The sequence below is a fragment of the Artemia sp. Qi Xiang Cuo genome, chromosome 12 (genome assembly GCF_049724085.1).
Source record: "Artemia sp. Qi Xiang Cuo chromosome 12, ASM4972408v1, whole genome shotgun sequence".
In the NCBI taxonomy this organism is placed as follows: domain Eukaryota; kingdom Metazoa; phylum Arthropoda; class Branchiopoda; order Anostraca; family Artemiidae; genus Artemia; species Artemia sp. Qi Xiang Cuo.
Window position 1 is genome coordinate 41,870,979 of NC_142805.1, and position 18,466 is coordinate 41,889,444.

General features: G+C 36.4%; 1 protein-coding gene across 1 annotated transcript in view; it reads left to right on the forward strand.

The window, feature by feature from the left end:
- The window catches only part of LOC148946128 (tether containing UBX domain for GLUT4), a 75,637-nt gene that overhangs the window by 319 nt on the left and 56,852 nt on the right, over window positions 1–18,466 (forward strand). The window lies entirely within an intron of this gene.

Sequence of the window (18,466 nt, forward strand, 5' to 3'; positions counted from 1 at the left end):
GAAATGAATTTCAGCCCCCCCCCCTATACATGCCAATTCAGGGTTAGGTTAGGGTCAATATCTATGAAATCATATTATTGAGTTAGGAAAAAAGTGAATACACCATTTGATGCCTTTTTTTATGCTGATTATGAATATAATAAGTATTTCTATCAAAAATGAGTTTCAGCCCCCCCCCTATATCGGCCAATTCAGGGTTAGGTTAGGTATAGCCTATATTATATGCGTAATAAGCATAAAAAAAGGCATCGAATGGTGTATTCACTTTATTCCTAACTCAATAATATGATTTTGTAGATATTGACCAGGTTAGGTTAGGTATAGCTTATATACGGGGGGGGCTGAAATTAATGTCTGAGAGAAATGATTATTATATTTGTAAACAGCATAAAAAAAAGGCATCACATGGTGTATTTACTTTATTCCTAACTCAATAATATGATTTGGTAGATATTGACCAGTTATTAGTCAATTGGTTGAAAAATAAAAGTTTTGCTGGGAAAATGTTTCTTGTCAACTATTTGGCAAATATAGATTTCTCCTATAGGGATGGGCAAAATTTTCCAACTAGATGGCAAAAATATTTTTAAATATAAGGAGATTAGATAGTACCATTTTATATAAGCTTATATACTAATTTTTTCCAATAGTCAAAGAGTGGATATCCTCTTGGTAAGGGGTTAGAAAAATGAAACTTTCAGAGATGGGTCTATAGGCTAAAGTATGTCCCAGGAAGGTATTTTGAAATACCCACCTCCACTCCTTCTCCCTTTAAATGGTCCTGAAATTTGCCTACATGACAGGTATACCTATTGAAATTTTGACAAAACAACATCTTAACTTAATTTTTAATTATCAGTTTCTTTTTCTCTGGCTTTAGTTTTGAAAATACAATTCCTGTTATTTGAGTAGAATTTTAAGCCATGTCAATGTTTTTTTTCAAAATTTAGGAAATGTATTTTCATATCTTTAAAACCTTATAAATTGTGATTAAGCAATGTTGTGAAGCTGAAAACAGTTTTGTTGTACGGTACTTCATTTAAGCAGAAGATCTGTTTTGAAAGGTTTCACTTTTATAACACATATATTTTAAAGGTCAGGGCCCTCTAGAGAGAGAAGGAGTTGAGGTAGGTACTTCAAAATACCTTCCTTGGACATAGTTTAGCCTGTAGTCCCATCCCTGAAATTTTCATTTTCCTAACCTAACCTCTTTCCAAGATAGCCAAAAGTACCCAAAGTAGAATTCTACCAAATTAGGTTTATGCCATTAGATTCCTTATTTTATGATATTTCAAAATATTATGGATGTTTTTCTGACAGTAGCCTCTCTCCTCTCTGATGCCCCTTTACATTAGAGCAAATTAACATAAGTGCAAATTATATACTGGTCTTCAGAAGGTATTGGAGGGGGCCAATCATCATAGTTTTTGCTCATTTACTGTATTTTCTTTCTTTTTTGGGCTTCATCTATTTATTGATGGGTATTTTTCAGTTGTTTTACACTTAGAAAATTATTTGACTTAATTTATGTTAATTTTAGTTTAATATAGATCTTCACTTTTCTTTGAAAAGCTTATTTGTAGAATTTTTTTAAATTAATAAAACTAAACCAGAACAGTAAAATAATAAAATTCTTTACTTTATAATATTCAGCATATTTCTATTCATTAGATGTTTCCTTCCATTGCTATCCCCATTTTAAAATCATTTCAAGTATTAGTTTTACAAATATACAAACTTCCCAAATAAAACTAGGGTACATCAAGTTGAAACTACAGAAAATTTGTTTCATCAAAGGAATTATAATTTATAAAAAAGCTAACCTATACAAGACTACTAATGCATTGTCAGAAGAACAACCATGATATTTGGAAATGGTATTTAATAAGGAATCTAATGATATTAGTTTAATTTGTTTCAGAAAAGGTGAACCAATAACCTTTCCATAAAAGGTGAACCAATCATCTTTTCCTTCAGAAAAGGTGAACCAATAAATATTAGTAAATTTATTGTTTACAAGATAATTTAGCTAGAATAAAAACAAATACATCACTTGATGCTGGTACTGGTGGATTAAACATACTCTTTTATATACTGATAAAGAAGTCAAGTTTGATTAATTCTAATGAAATAAAATAAAATAGGATTAATATATAATAGTTTAGAAACAAATTTTGGTTATATATTTACACCTTAGGGGGTGGGGGGGCATACTATATATTAAATACATAACCTAATCTAACCTAGGTACCTTCCTTTCCCCCCTAAACCCCAAAAAACAACAGTTTAAATACTATAAACACAATGAAAACTACTCTTTGCATTCTAATTCTTAATAGCCATCTTTGAAATAACCAGTCTGGCAGGTATCTGACCTGCTATCTGTAGCATCTCCAGTTTGACATTCCATATACAGTATATAAAAGAGTAAATTTAATGCACTAGTACCATGCCTTTTTTATGCTCTTTCAGAATTCAATAACTGCTTCTGGGGTAAATTGCGTTTTGAATCTTTAATGGTCTAAAAGGGCTCAAAACAGATCATGGTGAGCAGTGGCAGCTGCAAAAGGCCCCATGCACCAATAAGGGTGCCTCTGTTAGAAATCTATGCCAGTTTGTTTTCATAATAATGTATTACTATTAAGACTACCAAAAATAATTATCACTGTGAATCAGGTATAAATGGTAAATTTTTCTTGCAAGACAGTTTTTTAGAAACATGTTTTTAAACTTTGGTTACTACCATCAATTTTGATTTCATCAGGAGTTACGACTGACATGGTATATTTTGGTGAAACTTCTGTAATGGCAGCAATGTCCACTCCTTCAGATTTCATACAAAAGGAAAGTTCAGAAAGCTTATTAGGGAGGCTACCAATATTGGAGCTAAAGAACCTCATTCCATGTGAGGTAGGAATCTGAGAGGACGCAGGAACCAAAGGCCTGGTAAGGTTGTTGGATACAGCACTATGAAACATCATAGAAGAAACATCAGGTAAGCAAGCTGTTGCTGAAGAAGCAGGAGAAATTTCGGCATCAGACAGGGAGATATTATTACTATGTTCACTACTAGACCATTGAGAGACAGAATTTGGTGATACAAGTCCATAAAAGGGGCTGCTGTGCAAAGGTCCCTAAGTCCTAAAATTACAAAAGTCCCTAAAAAAAATCTCTATAGTCCCTATTTCTGTTCCTCTTTTTTCTTTTTTTTTTAATGTAGTCTCCATTGCCTACAACAAACAAGCCTTTAGCCAGTGCCATGGAGTTCTTGTATCTCACCCTGCCATCTAGAAGTTATACTGCATAGCAGGAGGTTTTGTTGTGCCATCTACTTTCAGTTATTTAGTATTGACGTTGCATAGGTAGATAGATAGTTGCATCCAAGGCATCACATCAGCTGTGTTGCCACTTATGCCGCATTTCGCGGCATTACGCCGTGATTCTGAGGGAAATGCCGCATAAAATTTTGACCATGTCGCACGCCGTGATTATGCCGCGAAATGGCTTTTTATACCGCATTTGTTCCCGTATGTAAAATTTGTATATAAAATTGGGATTTCAAAGACGCGGCGGACTCGTTTCGCGGAAGTCAACTACTGACCTTAATTAATGACCCGTCGGCAGCTTGTCCCCTGGGAGGCCAGTGTGTTCGAATGGGGTTGAGTTATTTTTGCGGGTTTGACGACGCTTTGACTTTCGTAAGAGTTTTTCAGTTCATCTCATGACTTCATTTACCTCGGTCAGCTCAGCCCGTGTTTTCAAGCTAGCAATAAAGACCAGACAGACTTGTCTTATTTCACAGGATTGTCTGAGGGTAAGGAGTAACTATATTTAAGTAGCCTAAGCGTCGTAAGAACCGTCATTAGCCAAACTGTGGGGGGGGGAGGTATTTATTGACTGGCTGGTCTTTTTTACTGACTGCTTTATGCACACAAAAACTACTAATATTGAGAAAAAACGACTTTGTTGACAAAAATTTGGCTGATTTTAATAAAATCAACTAATTACAAGAACAAACCGACTGATTTTAAGGGAAATCTACTGTTTCCAAGTAAAAAATTTACTGTTTTCACGAACAATAGCGGCGCTGCGCATTGACTCGGCTACTTTTTAACGACTGGCCGAAAATATTTGGGGGGGGGGGCGCCCCTCCTCGGGGGGGCGCCCCTCCTCCCGCCTAGTAGTTATGGCCCTGGATATAATCAGGTCAGAAAGAGTTTATTGAGCCAAAAAGCACTGGTCTATCATAGGGGTTTGGCGGCTTCTATGATCTGTTTTCTGTTTACCAAAATGCGTGTTTTAACTAGTTGCCAGTTCGTTACTTCATCATTTCAAAATTCGAATTCATCATATGGTATCAACGAGAGGTGTAGTTCCTACCAAAAGTTTTGAAAGCCAGATTCTCACTAGAAGAGATCATCAAAATCACGATGATTAAACAGCTAAGAAATATAACTTCTTTTTCGAAATTAGCAATTTCCTTGTTAGCACTTGTTAACTGTGTCCAGCGTTTCTACTCTCCGACGCGGCTGGCTGGACGCAAAATATCTGATAACTGAATGTGCCTCTGTGAAAGTGAAAAACAAGACCATAGATTCTATGGGATCCCAAAAATTCAATTTCTAATCAAAACATTAGGTTTTGCCTTCGCTAAATCCAGTCTTCGCCAGACTCCATTAAAATTTTTACTCTTAAATATATAGAAACAGATTAAGGCCGAATGAATATTCCACTGAGAAAACCATGTTTCGATTCAGATTCAGTATGTATTTTTACCTTTATAAGTCATATCTATTTTGACAATACCAATCGAAACAATCCTGTCTTTTGCCAATTTTCCGATTTCACCGAGATTCCGGAGCTACTTGTCTGGTGAAAAATTGAAGCTCAAAAACGAATTTAGTGTATCTCCTTGTCCCTATTTCCAACATCTAGTGAAATTCAAATAAAAAATATACGTATAACAAGTTATTTGGTTTCAGCCCGATTCCGAACGAAATATATGTCAAACAAAAAAACGACTGTCAGGATTGTAAGGATCGTAATTGACCTATCCGTTTAATTCGTTTCTTGAATATGTGTGTCCAAGTCAGCATGGGCCCAAGTCATAGCAACGAAGTAACGCAATTTTATTTGGTCTTTCAGCCCTTTTTGGTAAAAAAAAAAATTTACTATTCAGATTTAGAAACAGAATTTATCATTGTGTGGTTTTGTTGTTGTGTGTGTTATTTTGTACTCTCTCTATTTCTTTCCTTTGATTACTCCACTATCTTAAACCTATAGAGTGGGTCTTAAATATTATTATTATACGACAATATATTTATACGCGTTTTTGCGTATATTATACGCGTATATTATACGACGCGTTTTTGCAGATTAATTAAAAAAACTTTTTCCACAAAATAAGTTTTTCAAAAAAAAGTAAAGAAATCCATTAAGCAAAAAATGAACAAAAATAAAATCAAATAATCTATCAAGCGTGAAACTACCGCAAATCAGCATCGATAAATAAATGAAACCCAAAACGAACAGAAATTACAATAAATAACCGAGTGAAACTCAAAACGAGCAGACATTGAAATAAGTTGGGCAAAAAACCCCCGTGCCTACTCAAGGCCAGATCAAAACTTGCAATTTACTGAAAAAATATAAATGTTTTTACTTTTATAAATTTAATAAATCAAATAATATTAACATTTTGATTACTGAACATCAGTACATGTATATTAAACTGACTATGTACATTCAGTTGTGAAAGGGGTGTTAGTTGCCTTCCTATCACTTTCAGCTATCAAAAATAGCAAAAACCACTTCAATTTCCAATTGAATAATCCCTTTTCCATGTTTCTACGACAACTCCCTCGATACAAAGTGCCCTGGTCTAAAAAAAAAAAAAAAAAAAAAAAACAAAAAAAAAAAAAAAAAAAAAACAATACATTAAGCCAACATCGTTCTTTATTATACTGTTTGTCTGTTCACTAAGAAATCCTACAAGAATGTTGAGTACACTCTTGCAAAGGTTTTTAAGATATAAAACTCCCCCACAGCAAAGGTCCTGTTTTAGTTGATTTGCTGAAAATTGTTCTTTTTTGTTGTTGTGCATATTGATAAAAAAAGATTGAAGGGCAACTTGCACACCCTTTTTTTCCCAAAGTTACCTGATAAAAATTTCAAAATAGCCATTTTGCTCAGTATAGTTAAAATATCGAATAGCTATGTCTTTAGGAGGTAAAAAGACTCACCCACAGTCTGTGGAGGGTCGAGCTATGAAATTTGCCTATTTCTTATGAATAGTATTCGTTACTGGGAATTATACAGACTTTTTTTGGGGGGGGGGGGTTGTGCTTGGGGTTGATTTCAATAGGGAAATCTTTCTTGGGGAGATATTTGGAGGGGGGGGGGAAATTTCCAGGGGAAATTTTACACTGGGGGAATTCCTATACGAAATTCTTTTTAACTGTCTTACATTCTCTTTACCAACTCCATTTTGCGTGTGGAGATGTTCCACGGGAATTATCCAGGGGCTATATTCCGCGTGTTTTGATTTTCTGGAAAAATTTCCACGGAAGGTGGCATTTCTGGAGTAAGCGAAAAACTGATTAGAGATTAAAGTTTGTTTTCAAATGAAAGTATGCTAAGGAGAATTTTTCGACTGAATCGTCTGCAGGAAATTTTACAGGGACGGGGGATTCTCAGCAAGGTTGGAACTATCTAGAGGGAATTTGACGGAGGGGGGGGGGTGCACTGGCTTTTAAATGAAAGTTCAACGGCGGGGTGTTCCGTAACGGAGGGGGTATATTTCATGAAAGACGAACCGGATTTACTGGCATTATTTGAAAAAAGATCAGAAATCTAAAAAAAACTAATTTTTTTTTAACTGAAAGTATGGAGAGAAACATTAAAACTCAAAACGATCAGAAATTAGTCCGTATGTGAAGATTTGTCCCGTCCTCAGTGCATTGCTCCTGACGCTAAGAGTGTTAGTCTTTACAAAAAAGCTTCCTGTTCTAATTAAACTGTGTTTCAGTAGTTGTTCCTAAGAAATTTTGAATAAACAGTCAAACTTTAGCGTAAAGAGCAAGGTATTGAGGAGGGGCAACCCTTCATTTACTGAATAATATCTGTTTGTCTTGAGCTTTAATTTTCCTCCTTATCACAGTTTAAAAAAACTTGTTTTTTTTATCTAGTTATAACCGATACGATAGTTCTTCCTAAAACGGCCCATAAGTTGACATAGTATTATGTTATAACATGGTATTATGATAATATCAAGACCCATATTTATATTATTGTAAATCAAAGACTAGCAGGATCAATACTAGCTAAATATTTCTCTTGTTTATAGACCAAACGTGCTACAACATAATGGCAGAAGTGATAGATATCGATCAAGAAAATGAGGACGGTGATAAGGAGTCGGAAAATAATCGACCATCCAATAAAAAACCGAGGATCACAAAGAAAATGGCAGACCAACGACAAGAAACTGAGTGGGAAAGAGACCCTGACTTTAATGAATGTTTACAGAAAGGAAAGGTGCAGACCGGTCAAAACAGTGGATATTTAGCTCACTGTATTTACTGCAAAAAGGATTTCGTTTGTAAAAAAGGGAAACACGACGCAAAAAGGCACAAACAGACCAATGCTCCTGAAGAAAATAAAAAAAACGTGGATAACTTCGTCTTCTAAGACCATGCCATTGAGTCTTCATTTTCCTGACGATTCAAAAATCGAAAGAGCGGCCACTGTTGAAGCAAAGCTGGTGACATATCTTGTTGAGTACAATCTAATCTATTCGCTCTCTGAAGACTTGTTGAAAGTTATGAAAAATTTACTAGGACTAGATCTTTTAAGCCAGGCCACTCTTGGTAAAACTAAAGCAATTAATATTTTTCAATAAGCGTTGGCCCCTCATTTTCATTAGAAGCTTCATGAAAACCTGAAAACAAATCTTTTCTCCGTAGTAATTGACGACACCACAGATTCCTCAGTAGCCAAACAACTTGCTGTTTGTGTCAGCTTTTGTGACGAAGCAATGAATGTGCAGGTAGATTTACTCGCTCTTGTCGAAATCAGCGACGGATCAGCGTCTGGTCTATTCAGCCAGCTAGTGAAGGTGATGGATGATGTCAAGAAGGCGGGTCTTCCTCTAAAAACTGGATCGGATTCTGCTCTGACTCGACGAATGCTATGATGGGGATAAACCGCTCAGTCAAAATGCTTGTTGAAAGGAAATATCCCTGGGTTACAGTTATGAGATGTAGCTGCCATCTGTGTGCCCTTGTTGCAAGTAACGCTTGCAAAAAACTGTCCAACAGCCTCGAAGATCTGTGTCGGACTGTGTGCAATCACTTCAGGCATAGTGCAAAACGCCAAGCTGCATATAGGAAAGAATTTCAAGTCTTTACTCTAGTGGAACAGCACAGATTCCTTGCTATGGCTCCAACAAGCTGGTTGTTGTTTCAAAACTGTGTACGCCGTATTCTCGAACAGTGGGATACTCTTACGTTGTACTGGGACTCGTTGGTAGTTGATGATCCCTCGCATGCTAATGATCATGTAATAAGGACACTAAACAACCCATACTGGAGGGTTATGATGTTTTTTGTCGAGTACGTGTTAGGAGAGCTGAATGAGTTCAACACCATCTTTCAGTCTGAAAAACCCCTATTTCACCTCATGAAAACCCAGGTGGGAAAACTTCTTCGGACATTATCCATGAACTTTATGAAGCCTTCATATGTTAGAACAGTCAACCCTTTTGACATCAATCCGCATGACGAATTGAACTATCTTCCCGACGAAAATGTCTATATCGGCTACAAAGGGTACGATTTCCTTGAGGGGCTCGAAACGAGAGAAGTTATCACTGGTCGTTTTGTAGCGGAAAGTCTCCGAATTCGTCGCTCTGCGAGGGATTTCTACGTCGAAGCTGTTCAACAGATTTTTGACCGTTTTCATTATCTGAAAAGATCTACGACCTGGTACACTTGCTTACCCCAAGCTCTAGTTATGAACTCAAAGTTCCCAGTCTTCGTCAATTCTTCTACTACTACAATTCTGCGCTTTGGAATAAAGCAAAGCTAGAGCAGGAATGGCGGTCTCTACCGAGTGTAGCTCTACCTAGTACTGTCGATCTCCCTGACGTAGATGACATTGACATTGTCGTTTACTGGCGCTACATCTTGCAAACAAAGTCACCAAATGGTAATTGGATGTTCCCAAATATCGAATAAATGGTTCTGTATTTTTTTTTACTCACTTTCTCAAACGTTTGTGCAGAGAGTCTCTTTAGTTTGCTCAAGTAAGCAAAGCCTGATATGCAAAACCGACTGTTCGCAGAGACTCTATCAGCAACACTGAAATACAAATGTGGTCTTACGTTTAATTCTAAAGGAGGGCTTGACTCGGGGAAGTCAGTGCTACAGCTAAAGCCCAGACTAGTCAAGCGTCTGCTCAAAGTGAAGGTTAGTGCTTGTTCTCGTGACTGTAACGTTTTGAACCAAAGCATTGTGTATGGTCTGACCCAAGATATTGTTTGTGACACACGTGAACAGTCGGATTCCGATTAATCTTGTCTGTTTGTCTTGTGTTATTTGTCTGAAATCAATCTTGTCTGTTTGTCTTGTGTTATTTGTCTGAAATCAATCTTGTCTGTTTGTCTTGTATTATTTATCTGAATGTTCATTCTTGAAGCTTTTGATATCGATTTTTATTGCAAAATATTCGAAAAAGGTTGAGATATAAAAATCTAGGTACCCATCAATTATTCTATTGGATGGGCTCGAGGGCCAAAGGGAAAATACCTCATAATTTCATCACTATTCACTTCACATTTGCGTGGTTGTCCCAGCGTGGACTTTCCCTGCTGTGGTACCTTTGTACTTATACTTCTGTTGTGTGCTTGATGAAAACGATGAACGACAAAGATGTGTTGACAGACTGAGCTAACCATACTTACCTTTGACCGCTGAAAAGAAGAATAGACCGCACATGATTTCTCAAATTTATGACCGATCTTCACCACACTTCACTTGACACTGAATCAACATTCATATTAAAGCGAGATTTTTCACCCATTCTCTCTCAAAAAGACAAAAAACAGCTTTTCCAAGAATTTCGGGCATGCCGCGGTTTTTACCGCATTTTGGTTCAAGGATGCCGCTTTTTGACGAGGCCGGCGCCGCGGAGCGGTGCCGGTCTAGTGGCAACACTGCACATCAGTGAGAACGTTTTATAGGATAGGTGACAAATAGCTTCCGTTGCTGACTTTGCCCAGGCTGAATCTTAGTTGTGTATGATTTAACAAAACTTAGTTAACTAACAAGTCTACTTGTTTTGCTTTTAGCGTTTTATTTGCAATAAAGTTAACTGAGGAAGCTAGTTTGAACTTCTTGCCTGAGATTCTTAGTAGATATCCAAGAACAAAGATTTCTTAATAGTAGTGTTATTGTTAACTTTTTAGTCAACTAAGAATCCATTTGTCAAATAAGATGTTCAAAGTTAATTAAGAATTACAAATAAAACAGCAAAATTTACTTATTTGTCTCATTAGTTAACTAGTAAAGTAAATTGAACAAGGCTCTTGTAAATGGTGGTGAGGTCATTATTGCTATTGGGTTGCAGTGCCAAAAGTGGGGTAGCAAAGTAGCAATGCTACTTGGCAGTTTTCAAATTTGTTGGCAGATTTTATCTGAAAATATCATTTTTACAAATAAAAATAATTTTTCCTCAAAGAAAGGCTGTCAGAACACAAGTTATGCTGCTTAAAGTTTCAGTAGCTTTTGGAAGTCAGTCGAATTTTGCTACTGGCAGGCAGCAGCTTTGGAACTTTTCTTTACCTGACTCCCCCTCCCTAACACTCAAGTATATAACTCAAATTATATATTTCCCATGAGCTTTTCTGGATATTTTTTTTTGTCACAGCTGGTTTAGTTTACAGGTACACGGTTTTAAACTAGAGTGATGCTAACAATCTAATGTAAATATGGCAATTTTCAAAAGATTTGTAAATTGTTATTTAATTTGGACATGATGAATCAATGCCTCTGGATTTTATACCTTCACAAAAATGGAATTATAATCAAATACTGAGTTTTTAATGGTACTTGCTAATTAATTGAAATACACTCAAGAAATACACTTAGGTTAGATCTCACAAAACTGGTTTCACTGCATACAAAGACAATGGATGGGCAATAGAATGCATTGGACTTACAAAATTTGGGATATATATTTGCACATTGCAGGGGGGGGGCATGCAAAAAGTGGGGTAGCATAGTAGCAATGCTACTTGGCAGTTTTCTTGGCCTAGTAAAATTTGTTGGCCGACTTTGTCTGAAAATAGTGCTTTGACTAATCCCCAAATTTTTGGGGATTTCTCCAAACATCTGTCTTCTTGAAAAAAATTGGTTCCCCAAAAATCCCCTTTAGTTCAGGGTTGCCACCGCTGGTGATTTATCACCAGTGACAATCCACCCCTAGTAACTATGACTTTCACTTAACTTGACATAGTTTTTTCACTACTTTCCAAAGTTTTTGTCTCAATGATTTATTACATATACAAATCAGAAATAGATCATTGAATTACTGACCTTTCTTCTTATGCTAGTAAAGGAATAATGTTTAGGTTCTAGGTGTTTAACTAAAAAAACACTGAAATGAAACATTAAATTTACCTTGTACTCTTTTTTTTTTTTTTTTTTTTTTTTTTTTTTTTTTTAGTTAGTTAGTTAGTTAGTTAACAAAATTTCCAGCTACCTTGCTATTCTTCCGTAATTTTTTTGTGACCATATACCTGGAAAGAATGGTTTTCTGATTTCAAACTGTCTAAATACTTTAACCCCCCCCCTTTTTGTGCAAGTATATAGCCCAAATTATATATATCCCATATATTCTGTTTCTGTATCCCATACAGGCGACAGCAAACCCAGGTTTTTCAGTAGCTTAAAGACTTGATCACTATTGGACTGCATGAGAAGCTGCTATGGTAAAAAGAATGGGACTGCTCAAGCAGCTGCTATGGTAAAAAGAATGCAGTACAGTAGACTGTTAGGACAGCAGCAACAAGGCAGTCTTTATCAGCTGCTTGTCTAAACAAGTTAGTCTGTATAGCGGTGTTTGGCTTTTTCCATGAGCTTCCAAGGATTGTTGACTTATGTTTTCTTTCATGTTAACCAGAAGGTCATGACGTGTACTGTTCTTTGGTTTGCTAACTTGGTTACTGAAATGCCGTCCCAATCTGGTCTTAGGAATGTCCCTAAGTCCCTAATTTTGGATGCTGCTGACTGTACGACCCCTGCCATAAACACTTAAACAATTAACAGAGGTAGAAGGAGGCACATACATTAGTTGGACATTGGAGTAGTTGGGGGAGATTGCACCAACTGACAAGTTTTTTCAGATGATGGCACCATTATGAATTATCAAATCTGCCTCTCCCTTTGCTATTCTGCATTTCAGCTCCTCAACTAGAGCTTTTTGTTTTATGCTATCTTCCTTAGGGCTATCACCATAGGAACTGATTGATCCTTTTGTTTCAAAGGATTCCTGTATTATTTGCCTTCTAAATTCAGTTGATTGTACAGAGAAGAGAAGGGGTGTGGCTACTTGATGGTTAATGGCTATTAGAAAGTCTTTTTACTTGGGCTGGGGGGGGAGGGTGCACCAAGGTCAACTCCATAATTGTACAGGAAAACTGCATCATCAGTCTGTTTGGGGATACCATATACAGCAATGCTAAGACGTCTTTCAAGACGCTGGCACTCTGAACGTACTACCTGAGAAACATCACTTTAGGTTAATTGGGCTACTGGAAGTTGGGACAACTTAAAAGACATTGTAGAAACCACTAGGTCCTGAATGGTTGAAACAGAGCAAACCAATGGTAGAGAATTTTCAATATGGGATACCCTGTTTGCAATATCACTAACCTGGGCAGAAATATCACTTTTAATGTCAGTTCTCAGTTGGGAAAGTATTTGGGTCAACTGACTAGTGGTGGAAAACTCCTTCTTGAGATTGTCCATGAAAGATTGCAAGGAATTGTCTATAACAGGTGCTAGCTTATTTATCATAGCTTGCTCACTAGAAGGGGAGGAGGAGGGATAACTTTGCAGGCTGGACATGACCAGGAACAGGTAATGGATTGCATCATCTTGCTTAATAATTTATATTTCCCAGGCAACAGGTCCAGATATTCACAGCAGATCCGCTTCTCACAAACATCACACTCTATGGCAGAGGACCCCTCATCCAATTCAGTAGAACAAGCAGCACATCTGTCATGGCCTTTAACTGGACCTATGTGTTTTCTTTTAGCCTTACTGGACGTAATATATTCAACTAAATCAGCAAATGAAACTAATCAAAATATATAAAAAACAACAAACCTTAGCCAATTGTCAACAAATTGGTTTAATTATGTACTCAATTTGGTAGGTATATATTTCTTTATATACACAATGATGATTATGATGGCAGAATCATATGCTGAAGAAAAAGCTGTCCATAGCACTCCCTATCCCTTGATTGCCTCATATTTATTAGATATATTCAGATATCTTTCAGCAGATCTTTCGACTCTAGGAGTTCAAATATAAGATGATAGATGTCGATTTCTATGCTCTGTGTGTAGGAATAGTTGGCTAGGCTCTTGGCTGATAGTGGGATTTTGTGGTGTTTGAAGTATTTTAACAGTTTAGAAAGCAAGGTATGTTGTGCAGACGTCAGCATATTACATTCAAATAGGCAATTGTCAATTGTTTCATTATTCATATTACAATGCCTGCAAAGAGGGGACAGGGGAATTGAACCACTTGAATTAGAAAGTTTATATGAGAATGCAAGGAAATTTAGTCCATTTGTTCCAGAACGAATTCTATGATAAATTTTAGAAAGATACTTATTGGGGAAGGGGGAAAGGATAGGATTAATCTTATTAAAATTAACATCTGATAGCCTCCATCGGTGAATATCTCTAATTGGGATTGGTCTCCCAATTTTGCTACTGGCAGGCAGCAGCTTTGAAACTTTTCTTTACCTGACTCCCCCTTCCTAAAACTCAAGTATATAACTCAAATTATATACTTCCCATGAGCTTTTCTGGATCTTTATTCTGTTACAGCTGGTTCAGTTTACACGTACATGGTTTTAAACAAGAGTGATGATAACAATCTAATGTAAATATGGCAATTTTCAAAAGATTTGTAAATTGTTATTTAATTTGGACATGATGAATCAATGCCTCTGGATTTTATACCTTCACAAAAATGGAATTATAATCAAATACTGAGTTTTTAATGGTACTTGCTAATTAATTGAAATACACTCAAGAAATACACTTAGGTTAGATCTCACAAAACTGGTTTCACTGCATACAAAGACAATGGATGGGCAATAGAATGCATTGGACTTACAAAATTTGGGATATATATTTGCACATTGCAGGGGGGCATGCAAAAAGTGGGGTAGCATAGTAGCAATGCTACTTGGCAGTTTTCTTGGCCTAGTAAAATTTGTTGGCCGACTTTGTCTGAAAATAGTGCTTTGACTAATCCCCAAATTTTTGGGGATTTCTCCAAACATCTGTCTTCTTGAAAAAAATTGGTTCCCCAAAAATCCCCTTTAGTTCAGGGTTGCCACCTCTGGTGATTTTTCACTAGTGACAATCCACCCTTAGTGACTATTACTTTCACTTAACTTGCCATAATTTTTTCACTACTTTCCAAAGTTTTTGTCTCAATTATTTATTATATATAAAACAAAACAGAAATAGATTATTGAATTACTGACCTTTCTTCTTATGCTAGTAAAGGCATAATGCTTAGGTTCTAGGTGTTTAACTAAAAAAACACTGAAATGAAACATTAAATTTACCTTGTACTCTTTTTTTTTTTTTTTTTTTTTTTTTTTTTTTTTAGTTAGTTAGTTAGTTAGTTAACAAAATTTCCAGCTACCTTGCTATTCTTCCGTAATTTTTTTGTGACCATATACCTGGAAAGAATGGTTTTCTGATTTCAAACTGTCTAAATACTTTAACCCCCCCCCCCCCCTTTTGTGCAAGTATATAGCCCAAATTATATATATCCCATATATTCTGTTTCTGTATCCCATACAGGCGACAGCAAACCCAGGTTTTTCAGTAGCTTAAAGACTTCATCACTATTGGGCTTCACGAGAAGCTGCTATGGTAAACAGAATGGGACTGCTCGAACAGCTGCTATGGTAAAAAGAATGCAGTACAATAGACTGCTAGGACAGCAGTAACAAGACAGTCTTTATCAGCTGCTTGACTATACAAGTTAGTCTGTATAGCGGTGTTTGGCTTTTTTCATGAGCTTCCAAGGATTGTTGACTTATGTTTTCTTTCATGTTAACCAGAAGGTCATGACGTGTACTGTTCTTTGGTTTGCTAACTTGGTTACTGAAATGCCGTCCCAATCTGGTCTTAGGAATGTCCCTAAGTCCCTAATTTTGGATGCTGCTGACTGTACGACCCCTGCCATAAACACTTAAACAATTAACAGGTAGAAGGAGGCACATACATTAGTTGGACATTGGAGTAGTTGGGGGAGATTGCACCAACTGACAAGTTTTTTCAGATGATGGCACCATTATGAATTATCAAATCTGCCTCTCCCTTTGCTATTCTGCATTTCAGCTCCTCAACTAGAGCTTTTTGTTTTATGCTATCTTCCTTAGGGCTATCACCATAGGAACTGATTGATCCTTTTGTTTCAAAGGATTCCTGTATTATTTGCCTTCTAAATTCAGTTGATTGTACAGAGAAGAGAAGGGGTGTGGCTACTTGATGGTTAATGGCTATTAGAAAGTCTTTTTACTTGGGCTGGGGGGGGGGAGGGTGCACCAATGTCAACTCCATAATTGTACAGGAAAACTGCATCATCAGTCTGTTTGGGGATACCATATACAGCAATGCTAAGACGTCTTTCAAGACGCTGGCACTCTGAACGTACTACCTGAGAAACATCACTTTAGGTTAATTGGGCTACTGGAAGTTGGGACAACTTAAAAGACATTGTAGAAACCACTAGGTCCTGAATGGTTGAAACAGAGCAAACCAATGGTAGAGAATTTTCAATATGGGATACCCTGTTTGCAATATCACTAACCTGGGCAGAAATATCACTTTTAATGTCAGTTCTCAGTTGGGAAAGTATTTGGGTCAACTGACTAGTGGTGGAAAACTCCTTCTTGAGATTGTCCATGAAAGATTGCAAGGAATTGTCTATAACAGGTGCTAGCTTATTTATCATAGCTTGCTCACTAGAAGGGGAGGAGGAGGGATAACTTTGCAGGCTGGACATGACCAGGAACAGGTAATGGATTGCATCATCTTGCTTAATAATTTATATTTCCCAGGCAACAGGTCCAGATATTCACAGCAGATCCGCTTCTCACAAACATCACACTCTATGGCAGAGGACCCCTCATCCAATTCAGTAGAACAAGCAGCACATCTGTCATGGCCTTTAACTGGACCTATGTGTTTTCTTTTAGCCTTACTGGACGTAATATATTCAACTAAATCAGCAAATGAAACTAATCAAAATATATAAAAAACAACAAACCTTAGCCAATTGTCAACAAATTGGTTTAATTATGTACTCAATTTGGTAGGTATATATTTCTTTATATACACAATGATGATTATGATGGCAGAATCATATGCTGAAGAAAAAGCTGTCCATAGCACTCCCTATCCCTTGATTGCCTCATATTTATTAGATATATTCAGATATCTTTCAGCAGATCTTTCGACTCTAGGAGTTCAAATATAAGATGATAGATGTCGATTTCTATGCTCTGTGTGTAGGTATAGTTGGCTAGGCTCTTGGCTGATAGTGGGATTTTGTGGTGTTTGAAGTATTTTAACAGTTTAGAAAGCAAGGTATGTTGTGCAGACGTCAGCATATTACATTCAAATAGGCAATGGTCAAATGTTTCATTATTCATATTACAATGCCTACAAAGAGGGGAAAGGGGAATTGAACCACTTGAATTAGAAAATTTATATGAGAATGCAAGGAAATTTAGTCCATTTGTTCCAGAACAAATTCTATGATATATTATAGAAAGATACTTATTGGGAAAGGATAGGATTAATCTTATTAAAATTAACATCTGATAGCCTCCATCGGTGAATATCTCTAATTGGGATTGGTCTCCCACTTGGCTGGTCAATATTTATAGCATTTTTTGCTATTTCATCAACCTGATGATTACCACTTATGCCAGAGTGGCTAGGAATGTACTGAAAGTAAGTTTTTATGCCACTTGAAGCAAGATTATCAATAATACTGAGACAATGATAAGTGTCAATGTCCAACTTATATTGAGGAGCTGAGGCCAGCAACTCAAGGCATGATAAAGAGTCGGAAGAGATGATAATATTCTTGGAATTTTCAATCAAAGATTGGTTTTGGTTAAGGTGTTCTAATGCCATGATTATGGAATTTAACTCAGCAAACATTATAGATAAATTATTAAATAATCTCTTGCCCATTGCAATTTTCAGGTGAGGAAGGAAAACACCACTTGCAACCTTCTCATTCATTTTTGACCCATCAACAAATATTTGCAAATTATTTTTATATGTAATTGTATTAAGTTCTGCAAGTTTTATATGGAAAAAACAATGGTGGTTAAATATTTATTACATTTTGAAAATTAAGTATATATTATGGGAAATGACCAGATACATGGAGGGGATTGTGGGAGAGTAGGTGCAATAGAATTTGCTGTTACAGGGAACTTCTTTTGAATATTGGCATACTCATCTGCAATACCTCTATACATGGCTGGATTTCTTAACCAATTATGTAATGTGTGTGAGCTATTTGATTCAATTTTTGTAAGATGTTTTATCAAGAGAAAGCTACGTCTCTCCCTTATTGTTGTTAATCCACTCTCCATAAGCAGAAACTTGGTGCTTGTGGTTTTCCTAAGACCAAATATGAGACGTATTATATCATTTTGTGTTGTTTCAATTTTTTGCATCTGGGTCTTTGCACATGCACCATATACAATGAGCCCATAGTCAATATGGGGTCTTATATGTGATTTATAAAACTGGAGTAAGGTTTTCTCCCTACAACCCCAGGGTGTGGAAAGAAGTCTTTTTAGTATATTTGCTTTTCTATAACATTTTTTCATTGTGTTTGAAATGTGGAGGTGAAAATTAAGTTGTTGGTCAAGCATGAGACCTAAGTGATTAATATTATTATCTTCTGGAATATTATCTTTGGAATATTATTATCTTTTGTTTTATTTAGAGTTAGTTTTGCATTAATATGATTTCGCTTCCGGTGAAATTGGATTATTTTTGACTTGGTGGGTGCAATGGGTAAATCTGAATGTTGAGAGAATTTTTCAAACTGGAAAAGTGACTTTTGCAGATTTGACTGTGCTATCTGAAAGGTGTTGCCAGATGACCATAGCACCA